General features: G+C 41.0%; 1 protein-coding gene across 5 annotated transcripts in view; it reads left to right on the top strand.

The window, feature by feature from the left end:
- Positions 1 to 27,123, top strand: part of RIOX2 (ribosomal oxygenase 2) — a 905,982-nt gene that overhangs the window by 144,386 nt on the left and 734,473 nt on the right. For 2 of the 5 annotated variants that reach the window (XM_078657816.1, XM_078657814.1), the window contains exon 3: positions 17,786 to 18,068. The exons of the other annotated variants lie outside the window; for them this stretch is intronic. The gene's annotated coding sequence lies outside the window, so the exon portion shown is untranslated. The remainder of the gene's footprint in view (positions 1 to 17,785; positions 18,069 to 27,123) is intronic. 5 annotated transcript variants of the gene reach the window in all.

The raw sequence follows: 27,123 nt of genomic DNA, 5'->3' as shown, positions 1-27,123 counted from the left end.
TTGGTGAAAATGATTTATTTATAACTTTTGAGGCAGGATTGCCAGAAAGCTGTGCGTTGTATAGTTCTTGGTCTCAAGGACTCCATTTAAGAAACAGTCAGTAAGACATTCCGTCATGATTCACACTACATTGTCATTTGAGCCATATCTATTTGATACCTTCTTACCAAATTCAGGATGAATGTTTTTCATCAACTATTGATAATACTGTCAGGATGGACTAAAGATTAAGACATTCGCTCATGTTGTGATAATGTTTCCATGCTGAACACTTTGCACTTTATTATTCTCTGTCCAGCATACAATGCTTCAAGGAAGCCTTTTATATGCCCAATTTTTTTTAGGTGGTCAAATTTTAAACAGGTCAGTCTAACACTCTTGTATTTACAGCTTTTACTCGGAAAGATGCCCCGCCATAATAATCTTGGATTTGTGGGCTTCCTGGAGGGAGTAGAAAGTCAACACCCTGAAGATATTTTGTATTTGTGGCACAAGATTTCTGTTTCCAAAGAGTTGCTCTCCCACTGTTTTCTAATAAAGCAAACATACTGCCCTCTCATTCAGAAACTGCCCCCTGGGCCCCTGCAAATATCCTAATTGCAAAATATATAATTTACAGAGATTGAAACTTTGTACTGAACCTAACATGGAAAAAAGAGGAACTCCACGTCGAAGGACAAAATATCCTGGTGATTGGGGCTATACTAAACAAGTTCAGAAACAAAGGAAAACCATTGAACAGGTTAAGATGAAGCTGTAAGCAACGGCACTCAAATATGTTGATATACATGTCTAGGTTAAAAGTCTTATTCCAAAATCAAACCTACTTCTTTGGATCCCCTAAACAAGTCTGAAGATGGGTAGAAGAACTATAGGTGGGTTATATACTCAGACAATTACAGGAATTGGAATTTCTTCTGTCAAAAGGGAGTAACTGCCCTAAGGAGCAGAGCTACCAAAGTAAATGATGGACTAAAAAACATAAAAAAGATCACAGAGACGAAACCAACCGTAACTTATGATGAGTACTACTTAACAAAAGACACTGTCAACTCACAGTCAGAAATATTGTGCGGCGTTGGCAAACCTGAGGGTGATGACCCACCTTCTGAGGGCAATACACCTATGACTCCAGCTCCACTGGTGAACACAGGATAAATGTTGGCATCACATATACACTCTGTACTGAATTATATGTAGTCTGTAGCACTTGAGGGGATAGTGGTGGATATTTTATGCCCATAGGAAATGGGGTCGGGTTGGAAATTTGCAAAAAATCAAGAGATGCATGTATAGGCTGACCATGCTCCTCTACCTTTGATTTTACTGGTACTGCTGGGTTGCAACCAGGGTAGCAAGTATCCACCACCCTTTGGGAGGTGTTGATTGTTTCTATTTAAAGTTGTTGGATTATTTTGCTGTAGTTAAGTGGGGATGGTTAATAAACTAGGTCCCAGCTATTTTATGTTATATTAGGGACATTTTTGGGGTAGCTAGGCAAATCGAATGTAGTTTCAGGATGCAGATGATAGATACTTCGGGTTTTAAAGTGTTAGGAGGTGGTAGGGGATATTCAACATTTGATTAGGTTTTATTGTTCTGCACGCCAGGAAGTCTGGTTACATTCACATTTTTATACCAGCAACACGAGTATCATGCCAAATCACAACTATGAAGTATGGGGATTGGCGTAGAGCCCGAATTCAATGGATGACATTAATATCAGCACCTGGATTGTTAATCGTTTCTTGATTAAGTTTAAGGTTGGTTCAAATGTTATAGGGCAGATGTGGCACTACTGCAGGAGACCTACCGAATGGGGTCTACATACTTTTTCTACACACATCTAGCCTTCTCTGTAGTGGTACATGCAGGCTTTGTGAGAGGATCTCTAGTTGTAGCATGCTCCTTTAGAATAAGCTACTCCTCCAAGTGGCACAAATATGGCAAGAACCTAGGGGTTTTTATGTCGCTATCACTTGTCAGGTGTTGGACAGTCAGGTTTCGTATGCAAGTGAATTGACCCCCACCCCAATACAGACTCCCACCTTTATGAAAAGTTTGGGCTTTAAGATAGCGCAGCTTTTCCCAGCTGACTTTATTGGGGGAAACCTAAATGGAGTCCTGGATTGGGTTTAGAACAGAATAAGTATGAGCACTTTCAAAGGGGACCAACATGTACTGCTGATTTTCTAGAAGTAATGGGCCTGGTAGATGTGTGGCACCATTTTCACCTTTTATTCAGGCACACCCCAGTTTCAGACTGGACAACTTTCTCACACCAGAGGCTGACTTTAAATGACCTTAAATTATCTAACAGCCACAAACTTTGGGCTGGGGTCTCTCCGTTCATTATCAATGGGGGCGTAGGAACATCCCACGCTGAATCTTGAGGAGCGCCAATGGGCCTTGGCCTCTAGATTGTCAAACGTTACTGCAGTTTAAAGTTGAATATATCTTTATTCCAATTATATCGTCATTGTAGTATATTTGAACATCATATAATCAATTGTAGATTAGTCATTGGAATCGACATTTGCGTTACAATCCTTTGAAATTCCCGTAGTTAATCCCAATGCATTTCGGGACATGGAGTCCCTTCATCAGGGGATCTAATGAGGAGATAAACATCGTATTAGGGCGGACACAAGGATAGGGCTCATCTAACACCCGTGGGATTAAAGAAATAAGAAAGTGAGTATGTCGCGTGAACCAAATCCAGTTACTTGTTATATGGTCCATTCAAAGTCAGGGTGATGTTAACATGCAGGTGGTTAAAACATAAAAAACATAAAAAACATAGGCTACAAAAATCTGAAGTCGGGTGAAACGAAATAAAGTTGAAGTCTAACGGGAATCTCTGTGGAAAGCTCCAGTGATCGTGAAGGTAGACACACAGTTACAAACCAGGATGGAAACCGGGTGCACGAACCCACCCAAAGTCGGAACCAATATGGTGAATAAACAAGGGTGCTCAAGGCGCAACGAATTCTGACGGACCCAAAAGTCCGGTGTAAAGTGCCTGCTGGGACTCACCAAAGGGTCGGGCGTGTAGTTAGTAATCTGGCGTTTCCGCGTTCTGTGAAACTACTGGCGTGTTGTGACGGTTAATAAAGTAAAAAACGGACTAGCGAAATGTAAACGGGCACGCTAAACAAAAACATAGAAAACGGACTTGGGTAGAAGTATTACGAGTGAAAAGGTGGCGGATTAGAAAACGGACCATAGGAAAAGGCTAGGACGCTAAACACAAACAAAGGACTGCGTATGAAACCACTATCGAGGAAATTGACAAATAAACATGATTAAATCTTGAATCAATGATATTAAATGATGTGGTTCAAACATTATGAAATGATATATGTGAAAAAAACAATGGGGTTAAACGGAAAATATGCGGGGTAAAGAAAGAAAGCAAGATATAAAGATGGATAAGGAAAGTAGGAGGAAATGAATAAGTGAAGATGAGCTAGATAATATAAGAAAGGACAGTATTTATAAGAAACAACTAAATTCTGTACGATCATTAAGACCAAACGGTTGACAGGAATCCAAAATTTTCATCCAAATTAATTCTCGTTGTAGAAGTCTCTTATGATTGTCAACTCCCGGTCTCATGGGGACAACCTCCAGTGCCAGGAACCTCAGCTGACTGATGTTGTGTGAGGCAGATATGAAATGGGCGGCCAGCGGGGATTTAATATTTTGAGTTCTGATGGTGCTTTTATGTTCCGTTAGACGGGTCTTTAATTTCCTCTCAGTTTTTCCAACATATGGTAACCCACATGGGCATTTCAGTAGATACACTAAGTTCATGGAGTCACATGTAGCATTAGTTTTAAGGTGTATGACTTTGCCCGTACGTGGATGGTTGATGGAGTTGCCACTGATTATATTGTGACAGTGACCACAGTTGTGGCATGGTTTCGTTCCAGCAAAGATTTCAACTCTGTGAGGTGGACTGTATTCTAACATGTTCTTTAAGTTCTTTGCTCTTTGATAGGCAAACAAGGGGGTACTGTTGAAAATTCCCTGGAAGTCAGGCTCTAATTGTACCATAGACCAATTATGTAGAAGAATTTTCTTGATGTTGGGGCTGTTCGACGAATATTTTGACACAAATACCGGTCTCTCAAGTTTTTTTTGACGTGTGCACTGAGACAATAATTCGTCTCTAGTTTTTGTCTTTATGCGTTCTTGAGCAGCTGATAAAATCGTGTCTGGGTATTTCCTGTCTCTGTATTTATGTAAGATGTTAGTTTCTGATTTTTGGTAATCTTGAGTATCAGAACAAATTCTTTTAGCCCGTAGCAATTGGGAGTATGGTAAGTGTCTCTTCAAGGAAGATGGGTGACAGCTGGTGTACAGTAAGGCATTGTTGCGATCCGTTTCTTTAATGTATAGACTGGTTTTTAGTCTACCATTGTTGATGGAGACCTGAATGTCTAAAAAGGGCAAGCTTTTAGAATCAATGTTGTGAGTGAATCGTATATGATCGTCAACCTGGTTTAGGTAGGTCAAGAATTCACTTATCTCTCCTGGAGTCCCAGACCAAATTAGGAAAATGTCATCTATGTATCTCCAGTAAGTTTGGATTTTGTTGCGCCATTGAGGAATTTCAAGAATGTTGTCGATTTCTAACCGATGCATAAACAGATTAGCGTAGCTCGGCGCTGCGCAATTTCCCATGGCGGTTCCAACTCTTTGGAGAAAGAAATCGTTGTTCCAAGCAAAGTAGCTGTGATACAGCATAAAGTGCATCAGTTCCAAGATCAGTACTTTTAAGTCATCATCAATTGGGTGATGTAGTAGGAAAGATTCCAGGGCATCTATGCCTCTTTTGTGGGGTATAGATGTGTATAATGCACATACATCGATTGTGACTAAAGTGTATTCGATGTTAGGAAGCAGAGTCACTTGGTTCATTTTATTCAAGAAGTCCGTGGAATCACGTATGTAGGTGGACATATCTTTTGCAAGTGGTTGCAGGTACATGTCAACAAATTTCCCAATAGGTTCATGAATCGAAATTTTGGTCGAGACAATCGGTCTAAAAGGTGGTTGTTGTAGACACTTATGTATTTTGGGCAGCATGTGAATGCTGGGGCATTTAGGATGCGGTTGAATCAAATATTTTAGATCTTTTTGGGAAAGCGTTCCCATGATTAGAGCCTTGTCAAGGATGGTTTTCAGAATTTTTGAAAATGCTTGTGTGGGATCTGACAATAATTTCATGTAAAGTTGTTCATCATTTACATGGGCAGTAACACTGAGATGATAGTAGTCTTGGTCCAATATTACTAATGCTCCCCCTTTATCGGCTCTGCAGCAGATGATGTTCCGATTGTTAGTGATTTCTCGTAGAGCCCTGTAATCTTTGGTACCAAAATTCTTTACCTTGGATGGAGTTTTTTTGTGATGGTCTCGTAGTGCCTTAAGGGTTATTGTCTCATATGAATCCAGTATTTTATGGCTAACTGGGGCCATAAACTGGCTCTTGACTTTCAGTTCTTTACATGCGTGTTGAATATTGGGACCCGTTGGAGGGTTCACATTAGTGAAGTAATGACGTAATCGGAGATTTCGCATGAATTTGTAAAAACTGATTTCCGTCTCCAATTCGTTAGAATGGTATATGGGGACAAAAGAGGTCCCTTTCTGTAAGACTTTCATCTGATTTAATGATAGTTGGGTTCGAGATATGTTTATGACAAGTTGGTTTTGCTCCTGGTTGCCTGAGCTATCGACGTAGTTGTTGGCTCTTGGGCGGGTTCTGCTCCGCCTGAGTCTTCGTGGGTAACTGGGCCTTTCTCCAAAAAATGCACACCAGAAGTAGTTGGAATGGATTTAGAACTACTTGCTTCTGTATGAACCACGGCATGTGATCTAGTAGTGTCTGATTGTGGGGTTGTTCTGGGAGGTTTGTGTTGTGGTGGACCTCGTCTTTGATAGGAGGACCCCTCAGAAGAAGTTTCATCGGAGGATTGATTAGTGGAAGATCTTTGTTGTCTGCGTTGGGCATAGACCTCTGCCCAACTATAAACTTCCCCCAACTTGTAGTCCATAGTGTCTCTTTTATATTTTCTTATTTTCCTGTCGTTGATCTCTTTTGTGTATTTGTCTAATTGGGAATTAATGTCTTGTAAAGCGTTGTCCAATTCTTCCTTGTTCATATTTTTATCAAGATTGTTGTGAATTTGATCTATTTCTTTCTCTAGGTCAATGATGACTTTGGAGAGTTCTTCTACAATTAGAAGAATTAGGTCGAGGGAACAACGATTTAGAATAGCGTACCATCTTTCCGAGAACTTCGGGTTGTTCCTGCAGAGAGTCGGTTTAAGTGCAATGCGTAACCCTCTCGGGATACGCTGATCTTTGTGGTATCTCACTAGTGTTCCAGCGTGTAAACGCTGGTTGATGATTCTTTTTGACATGTACAGTAGTTGTCTCAGCATACTTGGGTTGGAGAAAGTACTGGAAGATGTGGGGTCCACCTCCTTTACGAGTGAATATATCCTTTTGGTTTCATCAATATCGAATCCAAAGGTATCTGCACGATTTGCTGTGAGGTTAGAAATTTCTTCGTACGACATTTTCGAAAAACGGGTGCTCACACTGGGTAGCCAGAAATTGTGTACAAAACAGAGTGGTGGTGTGGCACACCAAAGGGTTTGATATGTAATCCAATGGTACTACGCGATGAGCTTTTTCTTCGCTTTTTTGTTCAAATATACTACAATGACGATATAATTGGAATAAAGATATATTCAACTTTAAACTGCAGTAACGTTTGACAATCTAGAGGCCAAGGCCCATTGGCGCTCCTCAAGATTCAGCGTGGGATGTTCCTACGCCCCCATTGATATTGTCTCCAATCTGTTCTCTCACTAGCCGGGAGAGATACATTCCTGAGGCGCCCAAAAAAGCGAAGAAAAAGCTCATCGCGTAGTACCATTGGATTACATATCAAACCCTTTGGTGTGCCACACCACCACTCTGTTCTGTCTCTCCGTTCATTCCATTGTAGAGCTGGCCTGGGTGAAATTCAAGTTACGCTGGCAGAATTTCATGATTTTCGTTTTTCGAGTGTTGCGTAACATTACACTACTTTGTGTAACATACTGACAATTGCTGCAAAAATTTACGCTGAAGGTATCATTCATGGTACAAAAATAATTACTGCAAATACACCTGTTAGTTTTAGTGCTTTTGTTTTTTGCAGTGCTCTTGTATCACAAAAAGCGTCCTTGTGTTACAAATTGACGCGAGGATGCCTTTTGCTCTCAAATACTGCATGAAATGACTAATTTGCATTTTGCTGACATTTGATGTAATTACATCAAAACAAATTGGTAATTTAACAAACCTCTAATGCTTAATTGAGACAAGGGTGCCAAGAGAGGCTGATGGCATATAAGCACAGAGAGTCTATTGGGTTAGGGTTTCAAAACATTTATAGTTACAGCGGCAAATAACTATTTCACCCTGGATAGTAACTCTGTGGCATCCTGAGCAATTGTTTGGGAAGCATTTAAAGCATTTATCTGTGGGAGAATCAAAAGTAATGCGGTGTAGCATGATAGATGGCAAAGGAAGGAAGTAACACAATTGGAGGCTACCTACCCAAGTTGGTAACAGTATATAGTCACACATGACGCCACTATTTTAAGAAATATTAGCTACCACAAATCTAAATTGTCCTAGGTGGCATTGGGAGTTGCTAGAACTGCATGGCTTGTCACCCATAGCCTTGTCTACTAATGGGGTAATAAATCTACCAAATTATTACATAGATTGTTTCAGAAAAAGGTATTTCCATATATGACACTCAGTGAGACACCCGGGCATCTGTAGCCGACCCAGACTTTTGCAGTATTCTACTAACAGCTTGCGCTGTCATACTGGCTGGAGGACCCATTGACTCTTTTGATGATAGATTTTGAACATTCTTTTGATCAGGTAAACTTGATTGCTTGACACAAACCTAAGCACTGTGGTGAGGTTGGGGAATTGGGGAGCCTCCCAGACATTGCCTGTATTGAGGGGCACCCAGCAGGGTTCCCCGCTCCCCCTTCACCATCGCGATTGAACACTTGGAGGAGTTGATTAGAAGAGACGTCTTGATTAGGGGATTTAAGTGGCACCCACTTTTGGACAGAGTTTTGTTGTATGTGGACTATCTACTTTTATATCCGCTATACTCTACCTCATGCGGGTCATGGGTACTGCAGATTCTCTGCATTTTTGGCAAATGCTAAGGTCTCACAATTAATTTGTACAAATCTGTGGAATAACCATTCAGGACAATAGATTCTTATGTGCAAAGAGCATCAAGGGATGATAGTGGCACTCAAGGGATTCTATTACTTAGGGGTTTTCATATTGATTGAGAAGTCTACTGTATGGCAACACAATCTGGATCCCTAAATAAGCAAATTACGGACAGAATAGTATTATTGTCATTCCCTACCTCTATCTCTCATGGGTACGACAGCCATCTTTAAGATGGTATCTTTGCCAAATATACTGTAAAAACTTCAATTTTACCTCGTATGATTGTCATGGTACAGGGTTTCTTTTGGGGGATATCTTGTTTCTCTGGCTAAACATTTTAAATCTTATGACTGAGGCAATGGGGCTGCCAATATAATAGTGTACATCTGAGCTTCCCATTTGATTGTGATCATTGATTGTCTACACAATGGATCCCATAACTCTGCCTATGCAATGGAAAAATGGAATGTGAGAGAGAGATATTCTCTCCATTACCTATACGATGGGAAAGTAGGTTTCAGATTATCTTTGCTGCGGTTGTGGCATTAAAACTTTTCAGGCCCTAGAAATTCCTGTATAAATAGCAGAAGGAATTCCTGCAAAAACTTGTCAAGTTATGGGGGCACTGGATGGAATATAGGAATATTGTTGCTGACTACTTTGATGATAAAGACTCTAGATGAAATTGATCCTCACTAGCCTACATGGCCATTTGCTAACAAAATATTTACAAGCAAATATTATTCCAAAAGGCTTGCAAGTCCGGATCGAGCTGGCAATTTTCATTGATATCCCCTCATTCCGTGAGGGATTCAGCTTTGTGGCCAACAATTGCTCCTGACACTGGATGGTGTTGGGGGTGGAGACTTTCATTGAGTACGTAAAGAAATTATCTCAATAAATAGCTGACTTGATAAAAGAAATCTTGGAAGACAAGGCTCCCAAGAACGCTCAGGAAGCCCTCGAACGGGCAAAAAAGAATTATCCGAATTTAACACAACAATATTGAATAAAAAAACTTGAAAAACTGGCAAAAGACATTAAGGCTTATGACAAAAAGTTAACAAACCCATACCTCAGCGATGAGTATTACGAACAAGACTTGCAGGGATTCTTTACCAACCGCAGCAGACAGGGGCCACGCAGATTTGCCACCTTCTCCACGTCATCTGTCGGAAGTGGATCAGAAAGTGACTCAGAAAGGCCAAGCACTAGTGCCAACAACCAACCTTATCAACAAGGACAGAGATATCAAGACACACACGGAGCTTCCTCATCCTCTGCTTTTTTAGGTGACCCTTCCTGGACCAACAGGGACCCAAATTGGGAGAGGCCGATGAGATGGAACCGAGGGAGGAATATCCAACGAGGGAACTCCAGGATCAGATTCCAACGCCAAGAGAATCACGGAGAAATCCAGACGAGACGACAGGCCTACCAATGGTAACTCCACCCATCACGTCAGTTGAATCCACCCAAGCGGACCCTGTCATCAATATCTCAGAGTAAACCCACACTGAAGCCGAACATGAGGTTCTATCCAAGGGCCTATCATTTATTCCTACAACTCCTCCAAATACTTTAAACATCAAACTAGAGTTACAACAGTTCTTTCGCAAGATATGTTTGAAATACTTCTTTGTGAAAAACGATCAGTGGTCCAAAAAAACTGCAGCCACAGACTTTCGTCCAGCTTCCACATTCATACCGGCCACATATTTAATGAGTGAAAAAATCTTGGCCTACGAAAAAATAGTGATGACAGAAGTAATGGATCTTCTCAGCAACACCAAATACATCAAACCCAACATCACTAAGGATGAGAGACATGCATTACAATCCCTTAGCAACAACCAGTTTAGCGTGATAAAAACAGCGGATAAGGGAGGAGCGGTGGTAATACAATATACCCAAGACTATATCTCAGAAATCAACCGACAATTGAACTGTGTGGAGAGCTACGTAAGAATTAATGAAGACCCCACACAAGAGATTTCAAAACTTGCCAAAGACCTCTCGGAAAAGGGCCTGGCGGATAGCTTTCTTAGAAACCACTTTAACCAAGAAACATACTCTTACTCAAAGACAGTTAATGTGGAAAAAAATCCGGTTGGAAACCACCAACAGCTACAGCGAATGAGCTTAGGTAATGAGGAAAACCATGTATTATCGGCAAACAAAGGAGTGTCAATTCTACAAAAACAAATTAGCCGACAAATCAAAAAGGGAAGGAAAGATGGGTCACCAGGCCCGAATGGAATACCACCCATCGTTTACAAACAGGAGGAAAAAGAATGGGCTGCTGCGCTTGAGCCCTTATTTCTGGGTATAAGGCACTTCAATATATTACCTAGCTCTTGGAAGGGCTCAATTATCTCACCCATATTTAAATCTGGGGAAAAGTCTCTCACCCAAAATTACTGATTAATTGCCCTTATGGACAATGAGGCCAAATACTTCGCTGGAACTCTCTTGGAAGATCTGCAGAACTGGGCCACGGAGTGATCATTAATTTCGGTAAACCAGACCGGTTTTTCAAAATCGGTGGGAACAACTTCCAATATCCTAGCAATGGGTTTACTAATAGATAAGGCTAAAACAGCCAAAATGCCGATTCATTTTTGTTTTATTGATTACAAGGCCGCCTTCGACCATATTAACCGGAATATGTTATGGGCCAAACGAAAAAGATGGGGAATACCAGGACCACTGCTAGACCTGTTGATTAATCTACATACGGAGACATGGGTTCAGATAAAGCTGGGAGATGGCTCACTCCTATCAAGACGCATAGAAACTAACAAGGGCCTCAAACAGGGCTCTGTTTTGGCTCCCACTCTTTTTAACCTATTCTTAGGGGATTTAATCCCTATTTTAAATAGCTGCAATTCTCATCCACCCAAATTAGGAATGCTTCAGTTACCGTGTCTCCTCTATGCGGATGATATTGTGTTAATTAGTCACTAAAAAGTTGGACTTCAACGACTCGTAGAGGCAACACAGGGTTACTCGGACTCAAATGATTTGACAATTAATCTAGAGAAAACAAAGACAATGACCATTAGCAACAAACGTACCAAGTCACATAGTTGGTTCTGGAAAAAAACTTGCATTGAGAATACACCAGTATACAAGTATCTAGGTGTCAAAATTGACAACAATGGTCTGTTTACTGTACAGAAAACTAGCATCAGGGGCAAGGACGTTGCTTTGGCAATTGCCCTGAAAGCATTAAACAGTAAGCTTATGGGTCCATCTCTTCTGCCTCTGACCCAAGTAAAAAGAGCTAAACTCTTGCCGACAATAACCTACGGGAGTGAAGTACTGAGAGGCAGGAATGCTAAGATTCTGGACAAAACTGTAATAGCAGCATATAGGATAATATTTGGTCTGCCCAAAAACACTTCACCAGCCCAAATCAGGCTTGCATTCGGCATCCAGAAACAGACCCTGGCAAGACGGGGCACGTATGTAGTAGTGTGGGATAAAACACGAAAAAGCAAACAAGGAACTTTGAATAACCATCCTCACCAGCCGCAAAGTACCTCAAAAGGAGCCTGTTGAATCTTGGCTTACAACAGCTCTGGGATTCTCCGACCAGTTATATAACATTGAAAAGTTTGGTCAAGAAATCAATAATGTATCTTTCATGGATTGAAGATAAGGCAGCATTTACAAAGAGGTCTAACTGCTGGATGATCCAGAACTCATACACCACCTGGATATAGCAGAACTATCTTGGCCTAGGTTATTCAAAAACAATAAAAATGAAGTTCTTAAAGTACAGGTTGGGTCTGTTCCCTTTCATTCGCCATTTCCCACACTGGTTAAAAGAACAGGCGGGCATCCTTTGTCGCCTATGTGGCTCGGCGCCTGAAGACATGCCGCACTTGCTGTGCTCTTGTGATACCCTGCTAGAAGAACGTAACGCCTGCTAAAATTCTATTTTAACGCACGAGGAATCCGCTCACGGAGACAGGCAGTTCTTGCGTGCTTGTCGCCCCATGATCCCCAGCTGAACTGCAGATTTGTGAGATATATGATGGCAGTGGAACTGAAACTGAAATAAGTTGATTCTAAATTGCCTTAAGACTTTTTTTGCACTCTTGAAGATCAGTAAGGCATTAGAAAAGAACTCACTATGACATGCTGCTATCTGTATTTCAAGTAATTTCGGTATTCCTAGACGTTCAGTGAACAGCATTCTTGTTAAACCTGAAGGTTGTGGGCAAGAATTTGGAAAAAACCTGTTTTTAACTGTTTTTACTTATGGATCTATGTTATTTATTGCTAACTAAATTATGACATCTCATGACTTTTTTAGGAAGGAAACTTGTGAGTTGACATACTGCTTCCTCCCTTCTATAGAGAGGCAATTTAAAGTTTTTCTATCTTTTAAGATCGTTTATTTTAAAAGCTTTATATTGCAATGGTTTTAAGTAACTATGCAAACTAATAAAAACTCAACACTCAAACTCTCGGGAAAAGGGCCTGGCGGATAGCTTTTTATCAGAACCCGAATACAACTTCCTGAACAAAGCCAACCCCAGGATACCGACGGTATACACTATCCCCAAGATCCACAAAGACCTACAGCACCCGCCAGGAAGACTCATTGTCTCTGGATGTGGCTCGGTTTTGGAGCACCTCAACCAATTCGTAGACCGTTTCTTACAGCCCAGCGTGATAGAGATGTTACATAGATAGGGGTCCCAGACTACGTATTGTTAAGTATACGCAAAATATGACAAGGACTTAAGTACATATGACTAGTAAAACGACTTTATGAGAGATGTTATTTATTCACATCCTCATTTTTATACATTTATCTATACACATACTCAGCATAAATACACATGAGTGCCCGAAGTGGGACAGGGAAAGGAAAAGGGGAAAGGGGGAGGTGAATTGTGAGGATCAGGATAGTGATTGGACAGAAGTGATAGTTGCATGTGATCACACAAAACTCAAATGGTTGACATCACATGGGCAAATATATTTTAGCCCCATACATTGTTTGACATTCATGTAGTCCTATCCCATGTAATACGACACAGTAATAATACTTTGTTGACGATGGGTAGGCGTATGTGGGAGATAGTCGACGTTTCGACCCCTAGGTGGTGTAGGTTCAGTCGCACCTTACAGTGGGGTCTTCTTCAGGACTGTGATGTGAAGTGGGGGAAGGGTGGGCCACCAAAATACCGCCCGAAAACTAGGGCAGCGTTGATAGTAGGAGATGGGCCCGCAGGCTCCTAAGAAAACGAGAGCGTGCTACAACCTCATTTTCAGCGTAACAGAGTATCTCTCGAACTTGTCTCGGGATCAATCAGCGTGGTCAAATATTCATATGCTATGGCAGTCCGTGTATGAGTCGCGGATACAGCCTTTTGGGTTCCAACGAGTTAATCGGCAGAATGAAGCACCCGGATCAATCCGTGTGGTCAGATATTCTCAGTTATGGTCTGGCAGTCCGTGCATAAGTCGCGGATACAGCCTTCCGATTCCCTCGAGTGAATCAGCAGAAGGGAGCGAGATACAGACACATTCATTTCTCAGGGATACCATGCATATTATCCAGCTGGTGGAAAACCAGCCTTTTGATAGAACAACTCAGTATGTGGTTACACTCGAGAAAAACATATTTCCCTCATTGACCACAGTGATTTAGCAAAGATATAATTCTCATATATTCTTTAACATTTATTTAAACAAAGCATGAGTGACAAACACACAAAATTTCTTTATCCTTTTTATAAAAGTTTTTTTATTATTTATTACTTTTTTCCCCCAAGGTATTCTTTTATTTCTTTTCATATATATTTTATTCTTTTTTTCTTTCTCTTATTAGAATATATAGTACCTTGTGTCTATGTTCATACAAAATTCATGAATATAGAACATAAAATTTCATAACAAATTCATACAGGAAAAAAATTTTTTTGCATTTGAATGTACACATAGTGAAAGACACCAATATACAAGAAAATATACATATTATAATATAATTACACCACCTGGATAACACCAATCTCCATCAGTCAGTCTCATACAATCATACCCTGACTACACTCATTCAAACAAAATCTGTACAAGGGCTGGATCTAGTTGGCAGAGAAATTACTGCCCATAGATAAATCTCAAACCACAGTATGAGATTCCGCACTTGGTCGACGCATCAAATAAAAATCCACTATTCTTGTACAATATAAGAGAGTTCAGCAGTTGGACCCCGCTACAGTATACAATCTATAGGCCTATAAAAGGTAGAGAGAGCTACCCCAAATATCGCAGCATGGCCTACTATACACGTCAAAAAAATCAGTTCAGGTTCAGTAGTTTACTCCGATACGTGTCATGGAGTTGGTAGACCCGACAGCCCGCTATAAACTCTGACTCAGGTGTCGTAGAGGTTGAGACGATAGCCACACCTATGTTGTTATGTTGAGGATTAACACAACAAGGAGCCAAAAAAAGGAAATTTATATGATATAAAACCGAATAGGATATACAAAGCTAATGAAACGGATGTTTGCAACCTGAACCTGAACTGATTTTGTGACGTGTTTAGTAGGCCATGCTGCGATATTTGGGGTAGCTCTCTCTACATTCTATAGGCCTATAGATTGTATACTGTAGCGGGGTCCAACTGCTGAACTCTCTTATATTGGACAAGGGTAGTGTCCCGTGACAGGGGGTAGGTCCCACAAAGTGCGTTGGGTAATTGTCTCTTTTCTCAAGGGTCTGGTATGCACCAATTTGTCCTTAAGGTTCGCCGTGCCATTCGGGCAGTTTCTTCGGATACGTAGGAACTGCACAGCCCTGGTTGACTACAAGACGGAGACCCAACATCTGCAACACAAATTGCAGGAAAGGGGTTACCCTACCAGTCATATCCACAATCCACAATTATCAGTTCTGTTTTGCTAGTGTTAAGTTTTAAATGGTTATGGTTCATCCACTGCTGGAGGAATGTCATGGTAGATTGAAAGTCAGATATTGATTAGGGGGAGTTATCGATTGAGAACATAAGTTGGAGGTCGTCTGCATAGTTGAAGGTGGTCACTCTTCTTTCTTTCAGAGATCTTATCAGTGGAAGAAGGTAGAGGTTGGAAAGGTGTGGTGAGAGCAAGGAGCCCTGTGGGACCCCTCAAGTTGTTTTTAGTTTGGGGGCAGTGAATTGGCCGATGCAGACTGCCTGGGTGCGGTTTTCTAAAAGGGAGTTAATCCAGCAAAGGGCTTGACCCTGGAAACCTGCCTTGCTGACACGGCCCGCTAGTATGTTATGGTCGACCGTGTCAAATGCGGCCGCGAGATCAAGCAGCACCAGGGCCTGGTGAATACCTCTGTCCGCGTTTTCTCTTAAGGAGTCCAGCATCGCCAGAGTCACTGTTTCCGTAGAGTGAGCTGGCTGAAAGCCGGCTTGGCTAAGGTCGAGGAATCCCATCTCTTCCAAGAAGTTGGACAGGCATTTTGCCACGTGAGCTTATAATAGCTTGGCTAAGTAGGGCAGCAGAGAAATGGAGCAGCAATTTGCTAGCATCTGAGGGTCAGCACTAGGTTTCTTTAGGAGGGGGACCACTATAGCCTCCTTCAAAGCATTGGGGACATAACCCTGGGACAGGGAGTGGTTTAGAAGTGTGAGAGCTGGGTCTGGGAAAGCCATAAAGGCTGCTTTCAAGACGTGAGGGATCTAGTGGTCCAGGGGAGAGCCAGATCTGACTTTAGCTAGTAGGTTACTCAAGGACTCTGTGTCAACCAGCAGGAAAGAGTCCAGAGAGTAGGGGTTTCTGGACTTGGGCGGGGTAATATCTTGCGAGGTCCTGGGGGGAATGCTGGCTTTGATGGCAGTGATTTTATCGATAAAGAAATTGTTCAGAGAGTCACAGAGGGCCTGTGAGGGCTACGGTTTGCTAAGAACTCTCTCAGGGTTTGACAGTTCATCAACCATTGCAAGTAATTCTTTGGCTTGGTTGTTGGAGTTGAGGATTCGTGAGGAGAAGTAAGCTGCCTTGGCTGTGGAGATGGCCTTTTTGTAATCCTTCAGGGCCCGGACGTAGGTAGTTTTATCTTCTGGAGAGTAGTCAAGCCTCCACTTCCTTTCTATTTGGCGGAGGGAGCGTTTTGGGGATTTTAAGTCGGGAGAGAACCATCTCTGAGCCTCATGCCGGCAGGTGAGACAGATTAATTTAAGTGGGGCATGTGAGTTACTGGCCTCTAATAGCCAGGTCGATAAGGATTCTTCGTGCCGGTTGATGTTGGGTGTGGGACGGGGAGCTGTGTTGATCAGAGTAGCGATAAAGTCGTTGTTGTTAATGGAGTGCCATTTTCTCGCCATCCCTCCCCTTAAAGTGGGCACTTTCCCAATGAGTGTTTGCTACAAGGAGAATTTTACCAAGTGATGATCAGACCATACACAGGGCATGATAGATGGGGCTGATATCACCAAATTGGTGGTCCAGAGTTGGTCTAGAGTGTGACCTTTTGAGTGGGTTGCTGAGAAGATCTGTGAGTGAAGTTCATATTTTTTTGTAGTCGGTCAGCGCGGTGGAATGTGGCCCTCCTTGAGGGTCATTAGCCCAGAAATTAAAGTCCCCTATCAGGAGGATTCTGGTGTGGCTAGTAACTAGGCGTATGTCACATTCCCTTTATAACCTCATCTCAAAACATTCTATATCTAACCTATATGCATGTGCCTATCTACCTGCAAAAGAATCTGTAATGTTGTACTATATAATTGGTCTGATGTTTATGTTTTATATTCACGTATGTACTTCATGTATGAATTTTAGCCATTTAATGTCTAATCTATAACCACACTCTTGTTCGACATTACTTGATACATGTATAACACTGAGATGCAGTATTTCTCTATAGGCATGGATTACTTTGCTACCCTAAATCTCCTAGATATAAAGGTCTCCACTATTTGCTGGACGTTTGATAAGTACACAATCTATGCTACATTACATGTACGCAACTATCCTCGGTTTGACATTTTAAATTTAAAACAAAATTGTAAATGGCACATAAACAGAAATTATACTGTGGAAATCACAGGAATTACCGTTAGCATAAGCTGAAGCCATTTTTTTTGTGGCATCCATTTGCATTAGCCATGTGTTAGCCATGTGATTCTGCCGTCATAATTGTTGCTTCCCTTTCTATTTCGCTTGAGTCATCAACTGTAGTTAACTCCTTCAGTACTGAGCCATAGCACTGCGCATGCTCAGAAAGACCTGTAACTGTCAGGCTATTCCAACTGAAGTAAGCAGTACTATTTCCCCTCCCACTTTGTTGACCAAGAAATTTCTGTCTGCCCATGTTAGTCAATAACTATTCCTGTATATGCCTGTATCTCCTCTTTGAGTCTCCATGCTTACTCAGTGGTAAATAGGGTATAAAAGGCCCTTGGTTTCTGTATTCCGTGGACTACCTCATAACATGCCCGAGGTTGTATTCATGTAGTCCCACACTCATGAGTGATTAATAAACGTATTTGATATTCCAGCTTCAGCGCCAATTTCTATATGTTGGTTTAACGACCAGTGAACAGATAAGGGTGAAGCCCTGCACCAGTGAGCCCCTAAAAAGGCCTCCACAAATTGGCGCCCGAACAGGAACTAATCGAAGACGCAGCCATCCCAAAAAAACGGTCTTGACGGAGGAATGGAATCTACCGAGGAGGTACCCTGCATGAGGAGACCCTTTGTCTTTGCAGACCAACGTGTTTTCCGGTTTTCCTAATCTGACCCTCCAGGTGATGGCTGGTCCCGACTGAGATCTCTTTTGGCGTAAGTGTTGCAATGATCATTAGGTTAACCCAGACCTTGGCAGGTGGAGGCTGGAGACTTTTTTCATTTAGTAAAATTTGTATGTAGAGTTACGGAGCACTCTTGAGTGTTCCGCCAGGCCACTTGGTAATTTGGTCTCATCTTGAAAAGGCTTGGGGGTTTTACCCTATCTTGTTTTGGATGGGTCTGCAGACTCCTGTAATAGGCATGCCTTATGATTTGGTAAAGACACAGTGTGTTTGCGAACCCTCTGCCAGACCAACTGGTAATTCTGCGTATTTTGGAAAAGGTCTGAGGCTAGAGCCGGTCTTCTTTGTAAAGGTCACTGAAGTGGCACTCTTGATTTTGTATTTGCTTGGCCAAGATTCTGGTTTTGTTTGTTTGTTTATTGTAATAAACAAAGCCAGGTAATGAGGAGAATTCTGTCTCTATTTTTTACACTTGAAATAAATACTATTTGATATAATTTATTTTATTATAATATTTTTGGCATGCCTGCTCCTAGCACTTCGTAGAATGTGTTGCTGTCTTGGCGGTACCAATATGGATCTATAAAGTAATCAGCTGGCTCCCCTAGAGGGGACATTTAATAGGTGTATGTATATTAAATATGGTATTTCTTCCATAAATGTATAGTACACTATGGAACAAATATACAAACAAGGATCCTGATCTACGATGGCCAGTAAATGGGTCATTTGATTTTAAGAAGATTCAGTATGTTGAGCAGTGTCTGTTTTAGAGAAAGAGTTGACAAGATATGTTTGATTGTGTATTTACAATTGGTTTGGTTTCAGTACAGTCTGTGGGCTGCCTCTTGTTTTTGTCCTAGTGTTGATTTGTGGGATGATTGTGTGTTTGAGTGTCTATGAGGTGTGTGGACTGACACCAGTGGTAATGCTTGTGAAGTACTTGTTTGAGTGAGTAGCAACTGTGCTCTTTGTGTAAGGTGGCTTTCCTTTGCAAACTGTGTTGTGTATTATAAGTGTGTGGCCCCTTCTTGAAAATGTCTGGAATGAGCTCAATTTGGTTTGTTGTCATCATTGTGTTCTGCAGATGCCAATGGACGAATTACACTTAACATTTTATATAATTCATTCTTTGAAATTTAAAGTAACTGCACGTTACTATGGGAAGTAAAAGCAGTAACAAAGTATAGATGTGTGAACATTCAATTATTATATTGCCACAATGGTAAAAAAAGCATTAAAACTTGAAGCAGAATTACCGGGCATTCCATATAAAAAGAGAACATTTTATCTCACAAAAAATAAAGTGCTTTGAAACCTTTGGGTGTAGCAAGACCTGTTTAATGTTAAAACTAACTTTACCTAAAAAAAAGGCACTCAATAGGGAAAAGTAGGCCTCACAGAGAAAAAAGAATGTGTGTGTTTTATACAGCTAGGACTTAACTAAATTAAATATATATGCCCAATGTTTTGTTATTACTGCCTATCAGCTGTGCAAAATGTTACAGCACTATCCTTAGATACATCATATTAAATATTAAAAGGCATTCACATTATATGAGTAATTGGTTTGTGCTAAAATAAAAGCGTCTTTCTTTTACCACACTCAAGCAATAGATTTGGACTGGCTTGGAATGCCTGAGTTTTAACTGAGCCTCATTCCTAGCACCAGAAAGAGAGCTTTTAACAGCTGCTCAAAGCTGTCTGTCCGAAGGAAGCTGTCTGTCAGAGTAGAGGAGAGGTAATTAATGGTTTATCAACTTTTTGGGGTTTTGGTGAGGACATTAGATTACAGCACATTGCTGTCATGTTGGAAACAGATGGCATTATAAGGGGCCCTGTGCCATTAAATGTCAGACAGGATTTATCAGTCCTACGCACACGGCCTTCTCTCCTGAAAAAGTGTAGAAGCTAACGCGCCTGCCGGTCATAAAACACGGTAAAGAAGTGGGGTAACCCAATAAACCCTTGCGAGCTTGGGCAGATAATATATCAAAAACAAATTGCCAGCAAGGGATTTGTTTCACACTCTAGTAGACAGCATCTAGGATCTCTGTTGACAAGAGTTATTTAGTCCTGAATGTAAACATCAATTGCTGTATTTCATTTAAAAAGGTCCAATCATTTAGGACAATGCATAAGTCACACTGTAAGACTACCACACTAGTCAAACAATAATGAAAAGCAACACAAGAAACATATATGTCAAAAAATTGTTATTATTTTTCAGGGTTATACATCAGTTCTAAGAATAAAACATATAAACTTCTAATGTACAAGGAAGAAATCCATTGATCCAACAGTACAAAAGAATACGTCCAAACTTGTGTATCAAAAGTGGTGTCTGCTGCTTGATTCGCAGCAAGGCACTCAACATGTAATTAAAACAATAGAAGAAGTGGACGTGAAGGTCGACGTTTCGGTCTTATTCAACTTAGTTACAAGACCATCATCAGGACAGATAGGTTCAGATTAAGCCGATGACCCTTGCAAGAAAAAGAAAGGAACTGCTACAACCCACAGTTGTAATCAGGGGAGATTCCTCAGTTCGAATTCACTGGTAGCAGGAAAATCACTGATCGATTGCAATGATTTCTCAGGATCAGGTTACTTTATTCCTGGATTACCCTTATATTCATACAGAATTTCTAGAATATTTGAAAGTCTGTTACTGGTACTTGAACGAGACGTGCCTCAACCGGTCTACTCACGGAAATAGCTTTTCCGTGAGTAGACCGGTTGAGGCACGTCTTGTTCAAGTACCAGTAACAGACTTTCAAATATTCTAGAAATTCTGTATGAATATAAGGGTAATCCAGGAATAAAGTAACCTGATCCTGAGAAATCATTGCAATCGATCAGTGATTTTCCTGCTACCAGTGAATTCGAACTGAGGAATCTCCCCTGATTACAACTGTGGGTTTTAGCAGTTCCTTTCTTTTTCTTTTTCTTGCAAGGGTCATCGGCTTAATCCGAACCTATCTGTCCTGATGATGGTCTTGTAACTAAGTTGAATAAGACCGAAACGTCGACCTTCACGTCCACTTCTTCTATTGTTTTAATTACATGTTGAGTGCCTTGCTGCGAATCAAGCAGCAGACACCACTTTTGATACACAAGTTTGGACGTATTCTTTTGTACTGTTGGATCAATGGATTTCTTCCTTGTACATTAGAAGTTTATATGTTTTATTCTTAGAACTGATGTATAACCCTGAAAAATAATAACAATTTTTTGACATATATGTTTCTTGTGTTGCTTTTCATTATTGTTTGACTAGTGTGGTAGTCTTACAGTGTGACTTATGCATTGTCCTAAATGATTGGACCTTTTTAAATGAAATACAGCAATTGATGTTTACATTCAGGACTAAATAACTCTTGTCAACAGAGATCCTAGATGCTGTCTACTAGAGTGTGAAACAAATCCCTTGCTGGCAATTTGTTTTTGATATAGGTCATAAAACACAGCTGAATAAACAACACAGGCTTTACTCAGGCAAGCTATAAATAAACGCTGTGGCAACTAGGTTTTAAGTTAGTACAACATGGCACAAAAGCATGTGTTTTAAAGACTACTAATTTTGAAAGTTAGAAATACAGCTTCATTATTGTGGATAAAAGAGAGAAAGAATAAAAGTAAGGACTTTCTTTCTTGTTGCTTTCCTAAAATTACATCTGTGGATCTGATGGTAAATAATTACTGCTTTTTAAAAAGTGAAAGAAACTTTCTGTGTTTCAGTAAAGCTACTGTGCTTGGTATCAAAAGAAGTTTTGTAAGTGTTCTAAACTAATGCATTTCAAACCAAAAGGAAAGGAATGAGTCTTGCTTTTTATATGTAGAAACAACAAAAAAGTTAGTGATCATTGTTCAAAAAAATTACCACATGAAATTTTTTTTTGTCATTGCACTAAAATCGTTTTTGCATTATCATGATCTTTATAATGTCTAATAACATCACTTTGAACATTTAATAATATTTAGCAATGAAGAAAATGACCCTGTGCAAATTGTGCATTAAGATTTCAATGTTTAAATGGTTAAATATATTGTGCATCCAAATTAAAAAGGTGAGTATTATTTATTCTAACAATGACGATATTATTGTATCTTAGTGACAAATTTAAAATGTAGTATGGCCTAATGGCTGCAGTGTCAAATACAAAGGCTATTAAAAGTTATGTAAAGAGTAGCTGTACATACGTGAATTACATTGCAAGCCTTTATGCAAGCCTTTGTGCACAAGAATTCTGGGCGCATTATGGCATTATGAAAACTAACATTTTGAGCAAGTTCTTTAGGTTCTAGAAAACGTATTGCACAGGAATAAAAAAAAGAACACAGTAAAAGTTGCATCTTTCCTTTAAAATATCACCACCAGAGTCAGCCCCTCAGTCATGCTTCTCGAGAGTTACTTTGAACTGTGATTGCCACATGGAGATAGCCTTGCTCAGACAGGGGACAACAGGTTTAAGGGTCAGAGGCCAAGTTCTGTATTTAGAACTGACCGGCACTACTGAAAGCAAATTTCCACTCTGGGAGTTTTGGGGCATATTTTTTTATCTGAGGTTAGCCACTGTGACAGTGTGTGATTTCTACTTTTAGGGGCCTACAATATTTAATTGTGTAAACACAAGTTGTACATTTAGTCTATAAACCTTGTAATAATAATACAAATAAATAAACAGGGCTGTATTTGATTGAACGGGAACATATTCCTTTTCAGCAGATTTGCATCTATTTTGGTCTAGAGCAAATAACACGTGTTAAGCAAACGCACACACCAGTGCCACTTGTTCTAAATAGGAAAAACATAGATATAATACCTGCTTGTAATGTTGAAGAGTAGTTTAACAAATGAATTCTTTTGTATTAATTACATTTTCTGATTCTAACATTGTAGGATAAAACACTACAGGTAAAGTAAACTTTGCTCTAATGATGTCTGAGGCTATAATGTGCCTAGGAAAATTAGGGTCCAATTAATTCTCAATTCATGTTAAACTACTAATGACAATATCCTAAATATTATTAACTACATTTAAGAAATGGAAGAATTTACTTTGTTGTTTCAATGAACTTATGGCACTGATTAAGCCTTCCTGGAACAAGATTGGACAACACAGATCTGTTTTAGGTCAAATTAGCTAGAGGAAATATTGCATATTCTTTTAGGAGCAGATGGGGATTTTACTGTTTTCTTGAGAAATAATACAAGTGTAGGAGATATGCAGGGTGGGGTTTATCCTATTGAATAACATTATCAAGGGGCAGCAGGGTCTGTGGGCCATGTGCAGAGAACAGCTCTGCCATGCTTACAGAAATAATGGTTTTAACTTAAGATTACTGTGCCAGGGCTAAGATAAGGAGGCAATGAAATTAAGCTTGCATTCATGCTGCACCATCATGTAAAACAGTACAATATACTAAAGGAATTTGTAGTTGGTTATTGGATTAATGTGTTTTAGTTAGCTCAATGTGCTTGTACACTAAAATTTAGAAAGTGGTACAGTGCAATAGTATTGGATATGGCCTCCTTGATATGGATTCCCCTAGCTATTTACCTCCTACAAGTCTGTTTGTGCCAGCTGCCAAAGGGGGTAAATATTGTCGACAGGAGGTCACCTGTTTAGGTTACGACAGGAGGTCACCTGTTTAGGTGACCTACTGTCGAAGGGGGGTAGCTCCTGAGCAAATTAAGGTTAAGCAAAATTAAGTAAAACACTGTGGTTTTTGGTTTTTGGGTCTCGCTGAGCCACCGGATGCATGCTCTGCAAGACATTAAGTAAGTGGGTTTCAAAAGTGCTACCTACTGGCTTTTGCTGGCCTAAAGCTTGCGTTCACGCGGGCGTGAACATGCGCAGCTGGCAGCTTTCAGCGCCATCTGGAGCGTGATTACTTTTACTTTTGGCGGTGCTGTGCGTGCACCACTCGCGTGTTTGCCGGCGCACGCTCACTCTGCTTTAACCGTCTTTTTTTTTTTAACGGTATGCGCGCGCATCCCTGCTTTCACTTTTGCCGTCTTTTTTGTTTTTTTTTGTTCTGGCTCTTCAAATACAAAACACCTTGTTCCTAATGAAGAGTATGCAGACACGGTCCGTTAAATGCTGGTCTAAAACAGAACAAGACCATCTACGTTTCTTTACATTGTTGTAGGTGTGATGTGGATACCAGTGTGATTCTGTTGCTTGTTTTCCACCTGGGATTGTGGCGCTGCAATATGTAACTCGTTTTACACTTTTGATTTACTGACTGCTACAATGTGCACACCGGCGATGGCGCGTCGCACATACTACTCCGAAAACTACCAAGCATTTCAGAGGTGAGAATAACTCTTTAGCAGCCTTACTGGCCTTGCTGTGGCACTGGCCTAACTGACCGCCCTCGTTTTCACAAAAAGCCAAAACTCCACTGACACAGATTTGTACAGCAAGGACCAGTTTTATATGATGTGCGCAAATGTTTGCACATGTTGCGGAAATATTTCCAATATTTACACCTAGAGGTTACAAGTCGTAATCCCATACAGAAAGCTCAATGCTCAATTCTGCTCCATTTCGAACTGCATTAAAACGACGTGCAACAAGCTTCAAGTCATCTTATTCATGCCGGATTGCGCCTCACAGAAGAGTCACTTTTGTCATCAGATTCGCGATTGGCTCAATTGCGACTGTTTTACAAATTGGATACTGTTTATTCGCCACTACACATTTAAATAGCAACTGCAGGTCATTTTTGGTCTGCAGAAAACCGTGATTCTTAGCCTATGCAACTTTTGAACACTATTTTACTTCAGTTTAAAAATTAGTTTCAAATCCATATCCATGCTGTGTGCAACATTTGCGCACATCATATCATCTGTGCCACGGCGTGAGGAGGTCTACCAAGTAGAAAACGATTTCAGACAAAGACAAGACCATCAAATGCAACATGGCCTCCTGGCCTGGTGCCATTTATGGCCACTGCCCTGGCCCCAGTGCTTAATTAGTAAAAAAAAAAAAAGAGTGCCAGGGTTTTAGTAAGGAAGCCACTGCAGCATGCACCACACATTGCCCCGCCGTGCTGTTAATGATTGAACAAGACAACTACTAACCATCACATTCCTAGAAGTGTGACAGTTCAGGCTATTTCAGGCCTCCAAAGTTATAAGAATGGCTTGGGCAGCAGGTAATAGTCATTTTTAATGTATATTGAATTAATAATTACCTGTTGTTGTGGCCATCTCTAAATTAGTCAGACAGCGCCACCTTGTAAAGACTGTCACAAGAGTTAGTGTTGAAAATTAAGTGTTGTGCACAGCACAGGAAACCACGGCTCAAATTAAGTACTGCCTGGCCCGGTGTTTTTCTTCTTCTCTAGATCTGCGCACAACATAGCACTATGTATTACTCTTAACAAGAACGCAATGAACCGCTCCCGTGAAACTGTTCACAAATAACATATATCGTGGAAGGAAAGAAAAAACATGCCAAGGAAGACATAGCAAGAGAAGAATGACAATGACTAGGCGTAGAAGAATGGGCACGAAGAGAACACTGAGTGAGCTAATATTACACCTCATGCAGAGACCCGAACGTAGCCATATGTCACGTGTTTCAATTCCTGGAAGCTCTTTCTTTCCTGCAACAGAATGACAGTGACTCTCTGACACAAAGTCATACATTAAATGTTTCCCAGCCCCGTCCCTGCCTCTGCCAGCAGAACCACAATACATCCATATTGGTCAAGGCACCTCCACCGGGACCGGCAGCACCCCTCTCTAATAAAACAGTAGTGCAGCATCAAACACTGCGTTGCTAAATTCACCCAACCCCATGGATGCCATTTAGGGGTCGCCAGGGGTCTTAGTTGCGACCCCTTGATTGCCCCTTGCGAGCTCTGACACTGCCTTTGCAACCCCTGGCTTCAGAGGTGGCAAAATCAGTGTCAGGAAGACATGGGAAACTTGTACTTCTGGATGTCGCTTGGGGCTCCAGTCTCCTTGTTATCAGGCAATTTTTTTTATTACACGAATAGTGAATCATATATTATGTTATATTTTATGATTCACTATTAGTGTAATAAAGAATGGAGTACAATTAGCTGGACTCTTACTCCCTCTGGCAGCTGAGGTAAGTATAAAATGCTTTTAAATGTATATTGTGTGCATGCATGTTTGTAGGTGAGAGTGTGTTTATGTCAGAGAGTGCGTGTATGTGTAAATGTGTGTTAGCATGTGTGCGTGAGTGAAAGTAAAGGTTAAATGGCATGTGATGTCACTTCTGCTTCCCCTGATATTTTGGTGTTTTGGCATTCATGACCACCCTACACTTACTGTTCTCACAGTCCAGTGGGTTCAACTAAACTACACCACACTGCAAGCCCCCAAAATGCACTGAATAATGTGACATGAAGGGGCGGGGCTAGATAAGAGGGCCCCCAGCTTTCTGCTTCCTATCCAGACCAGGCACCCCGATCTTCCATGCCATCATTCATTACGGCACAGAGAGCCACACAGTGTTCTGTGAAACGCATAGTCCAATCGTGACCTTGAAACCTCCCCGATTTTAATTGGACACCCCCAGTAACAAAAGAATCAGCAGTACCACTCTTAGGTCTCACCTAAAACAAGGCATGAGCCCTCTCTTGCAAGACCGTTTGTTATATTACAGTAAGGTGCTGTAACAAGCTGCAAATCTGCTACGGAAGCCCATTCATTTGCTAATTTGTTTCCACATAAGGTTGCAAGACCATAAAGTGGAGTTTTCAGGAATTTGAATAGTTTCTTGTTTGAAGATGTTACTCTCTCCTGCGCACCCCACTCCTGTACTAAGGTTACGAGTGACCTGGCACCCGCCTTTCAGAGGTTCCTGCATCCACCCAAGCCTGGCCTGGCTCTGGTGCGTCCCAGCCTGGCACACACCGGGTGATAATCTCTGCACCTTCTTCTAGACCCCAGCTTACTACTGTTTGCAGTCTGGCACTCACCCTTCACCCATCAGGCCTGGCAGTCACTCCTCGCACCTGGCACTCACCCTTCTCCCTTTCTGGCACTCAGCATTGACTCTCCTTGACACTCAACTGACAGTCACCCTCGACGCTCCTTG

This window comes from Lissotriton helveticus, chromosome 8 (assembly GCF_964261635.1).
Source record: "Lissotriton helveticus chromosome 8, aLisHel1.1, whole genome shotgun sequence".
In the NCBI taxonomy this organism is placed as follows: Eukaryota; Metazoa; Chordata; class Amphibia; order Caudata; family Salamandridae; genus Lissotriton; species Lissotriton helveticus.
The sequence above is the reverse complement of the archived record's forward strand: the minus strand, read 5'-3'. Positions and strand labels throughout refer to the sequence as shown.